Genomic DNA, 10,803 nt, shown 5'->3' with positions numbered 1-10,803 from the left:
CCTCAGTTGTCCCTCGTCTCCCCTCAGTTGTCCCTCGTCTCCCCTCAGTTGTCCCTCGTCTCCCCTCAGTTGTCCCTCGTCTCCCCTCAGTTGTCCCTCGTCTCTCCTCAGTTGTCCCTCGTCTCTCTTCTCCTCTGTCCCTTGTCTCCCCTCAGTTGTCCCTCGTCTCCCCTCAGTTGTCCCTCGTCTCCCCTCAGTTGTCACTCGTCTCTCCTCAGTTGTCCCTCGTCTCTCTTCGCCTCTGTCCCTCGTCTCTCCTCAGTTGTCCCTCTTCTCTCTGTCCCTTGTCTCTCCTCAGTTGTCCCTGGTCTCCCCTCAGTTGTCCCTCGTCTCCCCTCAGTTGTCCCTCGTCTCTCTTCGCCTCTGTCCCTCGTCTCTCCTCTCCCCTTGTCTCTCCTCTCCCATTGTCTCCTCAGTTGTCCCTCGTCTGGTCTGATGTATGGACCTCTATACGAGAACCTTCATCTTATCTCTCAGTTATGCGTTTTGCCTTTTCAAAAAAAACAATATAAAAAGTAAATGGTAAAAAATAAAACAATTTGGGGTCTAACCAATCATTTTTGGTATATAAATTCTGATTGGTGCGCACAGCCGGGGGCGTGGTTAGGGGTGTGTCCGTCACCTGAATACATTGTGTGGAAAGTTGTCCATTTCTCTCATTTTAGAGATATGAAAATGTCTAAAATGAAGGAAATGCTCCGGCCCCGTACACAGGGAAATATTCTGACCCTGAAGACGTTCATATACGTTTCCCCGCACTATATATGTGTAGAAGAATCTTCCGGAGATAAAAGAGGTCACATTGACTACGGAGGACGAGGACGGACATGACGGGGGAGGGGTTACTGGATGTATATATAACATAATATCTTATTACCTCCTCTGCTGCCAGTCCCAGCAATGTCTCCTCTGAAATCACCTCACAGCTAAAACTTCCTATTTAGAGGTGACATCACTTCCTGTCATAGAGACTTCCTGTCTGGGTATGCTTTCTCTACCGATCACCGTGACGACTTATCTCAGCCTTTCACAGCTGTTTCGTGAGATAAGTTTTCTGTTCGCAGGTTATTAAACAGCCTCTGTGCAGCCGAGACAAACAAAGAGATCTGCTGAGTAAAGTTACCTCGTGATGAAGCTAGTTTTATCACGGTTTATTAAACGTACACCTAAATCTTCATCTGTTCTGTCACCGAAGTCACTATAATCGGAAGACAAACCTCCCGAGACCTATGTAGCGCTCACCCCTGGAAGGAGCCGCTGGATATGAACTTGGGTTCTCCGACCTGGTCAGCCAGCCACCGGCCCCTTTCTCAGCTCCAGCAACACCGACACTCCGGAACGGATCAGGATCGGGTCGGGGGGTCTTTGTAGCATTTATTGCTCAGTAGTAACCAGGAGAGAGGGTCGGGGGGTGCAGGATACCCGAGTAACAATTCGGAGGACTCTGTCGTCTCCCTTAGCAACGGCTTGTATCAGTAGCACAACGGTCCTGTGAGAGCGACCAGCAATATGAAGTAGCACCAGAGGACAGCCAGGAATAGTCCGGGACTCTGAGAGAGAACCGTCACATGACTTGTAGTGCCCCAACCGGCTTCTCTTCTGTATAGTACCTGAGAGTAGGGTGAGGGATTTCTTACAGGGTTCCAGACGGCTCCTCCGCAACACTCCTCCATAAGCAGATTCCACCTCCAGCCCGGCTTCCATCACCTTCCTCTCCATTAGCATCTTAGGCCTCTGGGCCCCCAGCACCTGCCACATGATAAGGCCTAGGCCAGGCATCCTGTAGTATCTTAGGCCTCTAGGCCCCCCAGTATCTGCCACATGCTGAGGCCTAGGCTAGGCATCCTGTGGTATCTTAGGCCTCTAGGCCCCCAGCACCTGCCACATGCTGAGGCCCAGACCAGGCATCCTGTAGTATTTTAGGCATCTAGGCCCCCAGCACCTGCCACATGCTGAGGCCCAGACCAGGCATCCTGTAGTATCTTAGGCCTCTAGGACCCCAGCATCTGTAGTATCTTAGGCCTCCATCCTGTAGCACACAGGCCTCCTCCCAGGGAGGGCCCCAGGGGGGAGAGAGAGTTCTGGAAAGTGTCCCCAAACCTTTATCACCTTCCTCCAGCCACACCTCTAAGTGAGCCTGCTCAGGGATTGGTCAGAGTCAGATGAATGGTCACAGTCTGAGGATGGAACCTTCCTCACTGTATGCTGAGGGCCCAACCCAGCAACAGGGGGAAGCAATCAATCCACCAGACTCGGGGAAACCAGCAGAACTCAGAGCATTCAGCATCCAGATTGACTACAGTCCAGATATACACTAACTATAGTAGCGACATAGCAGCGGGCGCCACACCTAGTTATCCACCTCTGAGATGAGAAGATCCACAGGCAGGGTCACTCTTCGAGAAAACTCAGGATATAAATCCAGTGTAGTTTATTATAGTCTGATATGTTATAGATGTCCCCAACCAATGAGGAGGAGATACTGTACACCATATGAAGGTCCATCTCCATTCTCACAGTTACAATGACATCAGTGAAGTTCTGGTCCTCGGTGAGGTTTGGGTGTGGTGGATCCTGTATCTGGATTGGGGGTCATAGGTCGGTGGTGATAGTCGCACACAATTCCATGGCAGAGCTCTGAGGGTCTTCTTGGAGCTCCACCAACGTCTATGACTCCGGAACACAAGAGCGGGAAATGTTCTGAATTTTGTACTTTCTTACAGATGGACGTTTTGTTCTGAATTCCTCGGAGGAAGATCCAATGTTACCTCCAGATGTGAAGACAGAAGATGATGACATCACACAACGTTCTCCGGGACCGAATCCCATTACTCATAATAGACATCACCGACCTTCCCATTCAGAGACATCAATGGATCCCTCTAATCCTGAGGAACCTTCTGATCCCTCCCATCCCATGACATCACACCTCCATCTGAGATCTCAGAGTGCGGAGAGATCAACAGATCCATCTAACCCCGAGGAACCTTCTTTACCCGATGGAGGTCACCCAGTAGAGCGATCATTGTCATGTTTGGATTTGAAGGAATCCCACGCCAAAAACAAAGCATCGCCTAAATGGCAGAGAACTCCCTCGGGTGAGCGCCCCTATTCCTGTTCAGAGTGCGGGAAAAGTTTCAATGTGCAAAAAAGCCTTCTGTTACACCAGAGAATTCATACCGGTGAGCGTCCTTTTTCATGTGCAGAGTGTGGGAAAAGTTTTACACAGAAAACGTACCTTCTTCAGCACAAGATAATTCACACGGGTGAGCGCCCTTTTTCGTGTTCGGAGTGCGGGAAAAGTTTCAAGCATAGAAATGTACTTTACACACACCAAAGGATTCACACCAATGAGCATCCTCATTCATGTTTAGAGTGTGGGAAATGTTTCAAGCAGAAAAATGCACTTAATGTGCACAAGAGAATTCACACCGGGGAGCATCCTTTCTCATGTTCAGAGTGCGGGGAAAGTTTTACTCGTAAAGGAAGCCTGCTAAAACACCATAAAATTCACACAGGCGAGCGTCCTTTCTTGTGCCCAGAGTGTGGGAAAAGTTTCAGGCAGAAAAATGCTCTGCATACACACCAGAGGATTCACACGGGTGAGCGTCCTTATTCATGTTCAGAGTGTGGGAAAAGTTTTACTGAAAGAGGACAGCTTCTAAAACATCAGAAAATTCACACAGATGAGCGTCCTTTCTTGTGCCCCGAGTGTGGGAAATGTTTCAGGGAGAGAGATACACTTTATACACACCAGAGGACTCACACGGGTGAACGTCCTTATTCTTGTTCAGAGTGCGGGAAAAGTTTCACCAAGAAAAACAGCCTTCTATTACACCAGAGAATTCATACCCGCGTGAATCCTTTCTTATGTTCAGAGTGTGATAAATGTTTCAAGCAGAAAAATGAACTTCATACACAACAGATGAGTCACACAGGTGAGCGTCCTTATTTATGTTCAGAGGATGGGAAAGGTTTCACTGAAAAAGAAGAGCGTATTCAATACAAGAGAACTCACACAGGTGAGCGTCCTTTTTCGTGTTTACAATGTGGGAAAAGTTTCAAGCAAAAACATGCACTTCATGAGAGAACCGACACAGGTGTCCGTCCTTTCTCATGCTCAGAGTGTGGAAAATGTTTCATTCACAAAGGAAGCCTTCTTAAACACCAGAAAAATCACATAGGTGAGCGTCCTTTTTTATGCACAGAGTGTGGGAAAAGCTTCGTCCACAATGAAAATCTTGTTGCGCACAAGAGGGTTCACACAGGAGAGCGTCCTTATCCATGCTTAACGTGTGGGAAGTGCTTTACAAACCAAGGAAATCTAATCAGACATCAGAGAATTCATACCAAGTGATACCGTTGACCATGTATGGTGGCATTTAACAGATGGCGTGTGTCAGTACAGTGCCATTTGAGGCGGAGTCTGTCAGGCTGAGTCTCTTACTGGCTTCTCTGTTTCTTTATTTTGTTGTCTGATAATCTTCCATTCCAATTTAAGATAAATAACATCTTACAATATTCTGTTCTGAGTCGTGTTTTTTTAAAATAAATGAGTCCTCCATTGGTGATGGGAATGAGCTCGGTTCATAAAGAGTCCTCCATTGGTGATGGGATTGAGCTCAGTTCATAAAGAGTCCTCCATTGGTGATGGGATTGAGCTCAGTTCATAAAGAGTCCTCCATTGGTGATGGGATTGAGCTCAGTTCATAAAGAGTCCTCCATTGGTGATGGGATTGAGCTCAGTTCATAAAGAGTCCTCCATTGGTGATGGGATTGAGCTCAGTTCATAAAGAGTCCTCCATTGGTGATGGGATTGAGCTCAGTTCATAAAGAGTCCTCCATTGGTGATGGGATTGAGCTCAGTTCATAAAGAGTCCTCCATTGGTGATGGGATTGAGCTCAGTTCATAAAGAGTCCTCCATTGGTGATGGGATTGAGCTCAGTTCATAAAGAGTCCTCCATTGGTGATGGGATTGAGCTCAGTTCATAAAGAGTCCTCCATTGGTGATGGGATTGAGCTCAGTTCATAAAGAGTCCTCCATTGGTGATGGGATTGAGCTCAGTTCATAAAGAGTCCTCCATTGGTGATGGGATTGAGCTCAGTTCATAAAGAGTCCTCCATTGGTGATGGGATTGAGCTCAGTTCATAAAGAGTCCTCCATTGGTGATGGGATTGAGCTCAGTTCATAAAGAGTCCTCCATTGGTGATGGGATTGAGCTCAGTTCATAAAGAGTCCTCCATTGGTGATGGGATTGAGCTCAGTTCATAAAGAGTCCTCCATTGGTGATGGGATTGAGCTCAGTTCATAAAGAGTCCTCCATTGGTGATGGGATTGAGCTCAGTTCATAAAGAGTCCTCCATTGGTGATGGGATTGAGCTCAGTTCATAAAGAGTCCTCCATTGGTGATGGGATTGAGCTCAGTTCATAAAGAGTCCTCCATTGGTGATGGGATTGAGCTCAGTTCATAAAGAGTCCTCCATTGGTGATGGGATTGAGCTCAGTTCATAAAGAGTCCTCCATTGGTGATGGGATTGAGCTCAGTTCATAAAGAGTCCTCCATTGGTGATGGGATTGAGCTCAGTTCATAAAGAGTCCTCCATTGGTGATGGGATTGAGCTCAGTTCATAAAGAGTCCTCCATTGGTGATGGGATTGAGCTCAGTTCATAAAGAGTCCTCCATTGGTGATGGGATTGAGCTCAGTTCATAAAGAGTCCTCCATTGGTGATGGGATTGAGCTCAGTTCATAAAGAGTCCTCCATTGGTGATGGGATTGAGCTCAGTTCATAAAGAGTCCTCCATTGGTGATGGGATTGAGCTCAGTTCATAAAGAGTCCTCCATTGGTGATGGGATTGAGCTCAGTTCATAAAGAGTCCTCCATTGGTGATGGGATTGAGCTCAGTTCATAAAGAGTCCTCCATTGGTGATGGGATTGAGCTCAGTTCATAAAGAGTCCTCCATTGGTGATGGGATTGAGCTCAGTTCATAAAGAGTCCTCCATTGGTGATGGGATTGAGCTCAGTTCATAAAGAGTCCTCCATTGGTGATGGGATTGAGCTCAGTTCATAAAGAGTCCTCCATTGGTGATGGGATTGAGCTCAGTTCATAAAGAGTCCTCCATTGGTGATGGGATTGAGCTCAGTTCATAAAGAGTCCTCCATTGGTGATGGGATTGAGCTCAGTTCATAAAGAGTCCTCCATTGGTGATGGGATTGAGCTCAGTTCATAAAGAGTCCTCCATTGGTGATGGGATTGAGCTCAGTTCATAAAGAGTCCTCCATTGGTGATGGGATTGAGCTCAGTTCATAAAGAGTCCTCCATTGGTGATGGGATTGAGCTCAGTTCATAAAGAGTCCTCCATTGGTGATGGGATTGAGCTCAGTTCATAAAGAGTCCTCCATTGGTGATGGGATTGAGCTCAGTTCATAAAGAGTCCTCCATTGGTGATGGGATTGAGCTCAGTTCATAAAGAGTCCTCCATTGGTGATGGGATTGAGCTCAGTTCATAAAGAGTCCTCCATTGGTGATGGGATTGAGCTCAGTTCATAAAGAGTCCTCCATTGGTGATGGGATTGAGCTCAGTTCATAAAGAGTCCTCCATTGGTGATGGGATTGAGCTCAGTTCATAAAGAGTCCTCCATTGGTGATGGGATTGAGCTCAGTTCATAAAGAGTCCTCCATTGGTGATGGGATTGAGCTCAGTTCATAAAGAGTCCTCCATTGGTGATGGGATTGAGCTCAGTTCATAAAGAGTCCTCCATTGGTGATGGGATTGAGCTCAGTTCATAAAGAGTCCTCCATTGGTGATGGGATTGAGCTCAGTTCATAAAGAGTCCTCCATTGGTGATGGGATTGAGCTCAGTTCATAAAGAGTCCTCCATTGGTGATGGGATTGAGCTCAGTTCATAAAGAGTCCTCCATTGGTGATGGGATTGAGCTCAGTTCATAAAGAGTCCTCCATTGGTGATGGGATTGAGCTCAGTTCATAAAGAGTCCTCCATTGGTGATGGGATTGAGCTCAGTTCATAAAGAGTCCTCCATTGGTGATGGGATTGAGCTCAGTTCATAAAGAGTCCTCCATTGGTGATGGGATTGAGCTCAGTTCATAAAGAGTCCTCCATTGGTGATGGGATTGAGCTCAGTTCATAAAGAGTCCTCCATTGGTGATGGGATTGAGCTCAGTTCATAAAGAGTCCTCCATTGGTGATGGGATTGAGCTCAGTTCATAAAGAGTCCTCCATTGGTGATGGGATTGAGCTCAGTTCATAAAGAGTCCTCCATTGGTGATGGGATTGAGCTCAGTTCATAAAGAGTCCTCCATTGGTGATGGGATTGAGCTCAGTTCATAAAGAGTCCTCCATTGGTGATGGGATTGAGCTCAGTTCATAAAGAGTCCTCCATTGGTGATGGGATTGAGCTCAGTTCATAAAGAGTCCTCCATTGGTGATGGGATTGAGCTCAGTTCATAAAGAGTCCTCCATTGGTGATGGGATTGAGCTCAGTTCATAAAGAGTCCTCCATTGGTGATGGGATTGAGCTCAGTTCATAAAGAGTCCTCCATTGGTGATGGGATTGAGCTCAGTTCATAAAGAGTCCTCCATTGGTGATGGGATTGAGCTCAGTTCATAAAGAGTCCTCCATTGGTGATGGGATTGAGCTCAGTTCATAAAGAGTCCTCCATTGGTGATGGGATTGAGCTCAGTTCATAAAGAGTCCTCCATTGGTGATGGGATTGAGCTCAGTTCATAAAGAGTCCTCCATTGGTGATGGGATTGAGCTCAGTTCATAAAGAGTCCTCCATTGGTGATGGGATTGAGCTCAGTTCATAAAGAGTCCTCCATTGGTGATGGGATTGAGCTCAGTTCATAAAGAGTCCTCCATTGGTGATGGGATTGAGCTCAGTTCATAAAGAGTCCTCCATTGGTGATGGGATTGAGCTCAGTTCATAAAGAGTCCTCCATTGGTGATGGGATTGAGCTCAGTTCATAAAGAGTCCTCCATTGGTGATGGGATTGAGCTCAGTTCATAAAGAGTCCTCCATTGGTGATGGGATTGAGCTCAGTTCATAAAGAGTCCTCCATTGGTGATGGGATTGAGCTCAGTTCATAAAGAGTCCTCCATTGGTGATGGGATTGAGCTCAGTTCATAAAGAGTCCTCCATTGGTGATGGGATTGAGCTCAGTTCATAAAGAGTCCTCCATTGGTGATGGGATTGAGCTCAGTTCATAAAGAGTCCTCCATTGGTGATGGGATTGAGCTCAGTTCATAAAGAGTCCTCCATTGGTGATGGGATTGAGCTCAGTTCATAAAGAGTCCTCCATTGGTGATGGGATTGAGCTCAGTTCATAAAGAGTCCTCCATTGGTGATGGGATTGAGCTCAGTTCATAAAGAGTCCTCCATTGGTGATGGGATTGAGCTCAGTTCATAAAGAGTCCTCCATTGGTGATGGGATTGAGCTCAGTTCATAAAGAGTCCTCCATTGGTGATGGGATTGAGCTCAGTTCATAAAGAGTCCTCCATTGGTGATGGGATTGAGCTCAGTTCATAAAGAGTCCTCCATTGGTGATGGGATTGAGCTCAGTTCATAAAGAGTCCTCCATTGGTGATGGGATTGAGCTCAGTTCATAAAGAGTCCTCCATTGGTGATGGGATTGAGCTCAGTTCATAAAGAGTCCTCCATTGGTGATGGGATTGAGCTCAGTTCATAAAGAGTCCTCCATTGGTGATGGGATTGAGCTCAGTTCATAAAGAGTCCTCCATTGGTGATGGGATTGAGCTCAGTTCATAAAGAGTCCTCCATTGGTGATGGGATTGAGCTCAGTTCATAAAGAGTCCTCCATTGGTGATGGGATTGAGCTCAGTTCATAAAGAGTCCTCCATTGGTGATGGGATTGAGCTCAGTTCATAAAGAGTCCTCCATTGGTGATGGGATTGAGCTCAGTTCATAAAGAGTCCTCCATTGGTGATGGGATTGAGCTCAGTTCATAAAGAGTCCTCCATTGGTGATAGGAATGAGCTCAGTTCATAGAGAGTCCTCCATTGGTGATGGGATTTTACTGATACAAGGACAGGCCAGGAGATGAATATTACGGTAAGCATAAGATAACAATTGGCCTCCAGACAAGAAACCACACCAGTATATCTTGCTTAGATTCAATCGTCCTGGTGACCCAAAGAGGGAACTGCTGAGGAGACATCCAGCAGGTAATGCCAACCGACCTCCATCTCGTTGCCTTGCATACCACCTCCATGGGAATTTCAGAATATGCGGCTCAGGATACCGCAATACCCCTAGTCGCATGGGCCTTGAGTAGTGAAGGAGAAGGAAGCCGATGTGCTGTATATGATGTCTGGATCTTCTTAACCATCCATGATGAAACCACCCTTGGTCATGCTTTTTTTTATCCTTCTTTGGACCCCAGGGAAAACCAAATTGGAGCAGCCTCCTTCCTAAAGTCTCCAGGTCTTCTCCAAAACACTGACAGGAGCTTAACAAGGTCCAATCTCTGCCAAAGTTGAGAATCTGATGCTGCTTCTCCCCAGACCAAATGAGACTGATGGAACCTTAGGAAGAAAATCTGAGGTTGGCCGAAGGACCACCCTATCCTCCAAAAATGCACAAAAAGACTCTTTGAAGGAGGAGCCAGAGATCTGTGAAACTCATCTCGGGTCTTAGGGTTTCAAAAAGCTTCTGAGATCAAAGAATTGCCTTCAGACTCGGTGGAAGGCTTACGGGATTTCATCAAAGTTCCAACAACAGAGGGAAGCAAATTCAGAACTTCCAACTGTCGCTGTTCAACCTCCGAGCCATCAAGTCCAGCCTCCTCAGGTCCGGATGGAAAACTTGGTCCGGCCATAAGAGATTGTTACTCATTGGGGGCTCGCTTGATAGCAGCAGAAACTACGGCCTCCTTGGCCAACATGGATGGAGGACAATAGCTCCTGGTGGATTTTCTGCCAAACACGAAGAATGAGGACCAAAGAGAGGCCCGTACAGACCAGATCGACATCCCAAGGATACAGATGGGCGTTCGATTGACGGTGGTGGAAGTGGAAAACAAACCGTGGACACTGAGCATTGGATGGTGTTGCCATGAGGTCCATTTCAGGCATACTCCAGTCTGTGAAAATTCGATGAAGATACTTGATGCTCAATTTCCAGTCCCCATGATTGATGAAACGTTGGCCCAAAGCGCCTGCCAAGGTATTCCGGGGCCCGGTAGATCTGCTGCCGTCAAATCCAGAAGATTGGCCTCTCCCATCAAAATATTATCATTGCAAAATAGAGAAGAAAAAGGCTTGACGTGTTAGATACGCCCCGGCCTCTTTGTTGTCCAGGAGCATCGAGATGACAGAACAAAACGCCTTCAATTTCCAAGTGATTGGACGCCCTCTGAGGAATTTCATGCCAACGACCTTCCCCTGACAATGTTCCTCCTCAACCCTGGAGACTGGCATCTGCCGTAACGGTGATCCAGTCTCCAGGGTTGAGGGACCTGCCTGGGGAGAGGTTACCCCTGGAAGTCCATCATTGATAGGAGCCTCTTACCACTTTAAGAAGCCAGATAGGCTGCACAGGGAGCGTCTCTTCCGTTGGCGAACAAAGCCGGACTGGAGGCTGCTCATGTGCCAACGAGCCCATGTGAGTGCCGGTTATAGTATAGAGTTCAACGTCCCTAGAAAACTCACACAGCTCCTAACTTCCACAACTTTCTTCTGGTGTTCCACCTTCTGAATCTGAAGATCTCTGTCCCATGACAAAAGAACTTTGGTCTTCAAGTTGTTGAAAATCCCCCCC

At 46.9% G+C, this 10,803-nt stretch overlaps 1 pseudogene; it reads left to right on the top strand.

The window, feature by feature from the left end:
* The first annotated feature begins 2,493 nt into the window (after nucleotides 1-2,493).
* The window catches only part of LOC108803455, an 11,615-nt pseudogene continuing 3,305 nt past the window's right edge, over nucleotides 2,494-10,803 (top strand).

This window comes from Nanorana parkeri, unplaced genomic scaffold (assembly GCF_000935625.1).
Source record: "Nanorana parkeri isolate BGI_ZX_2015 unplaced genomic scaffold, ASM93562v1 scaffold3748, whole genome shotgun sequence".
NCBI lineage: Eukaryota > Metazoa > Chordata > Amphibia > Anura > Dicroglossidae > Nanorana > Nanorana parkeri.
Note: the sequence above shows the minus strand (reverse complement) of the source record. Positions and strands in the feature narration are given on the sequence as shown.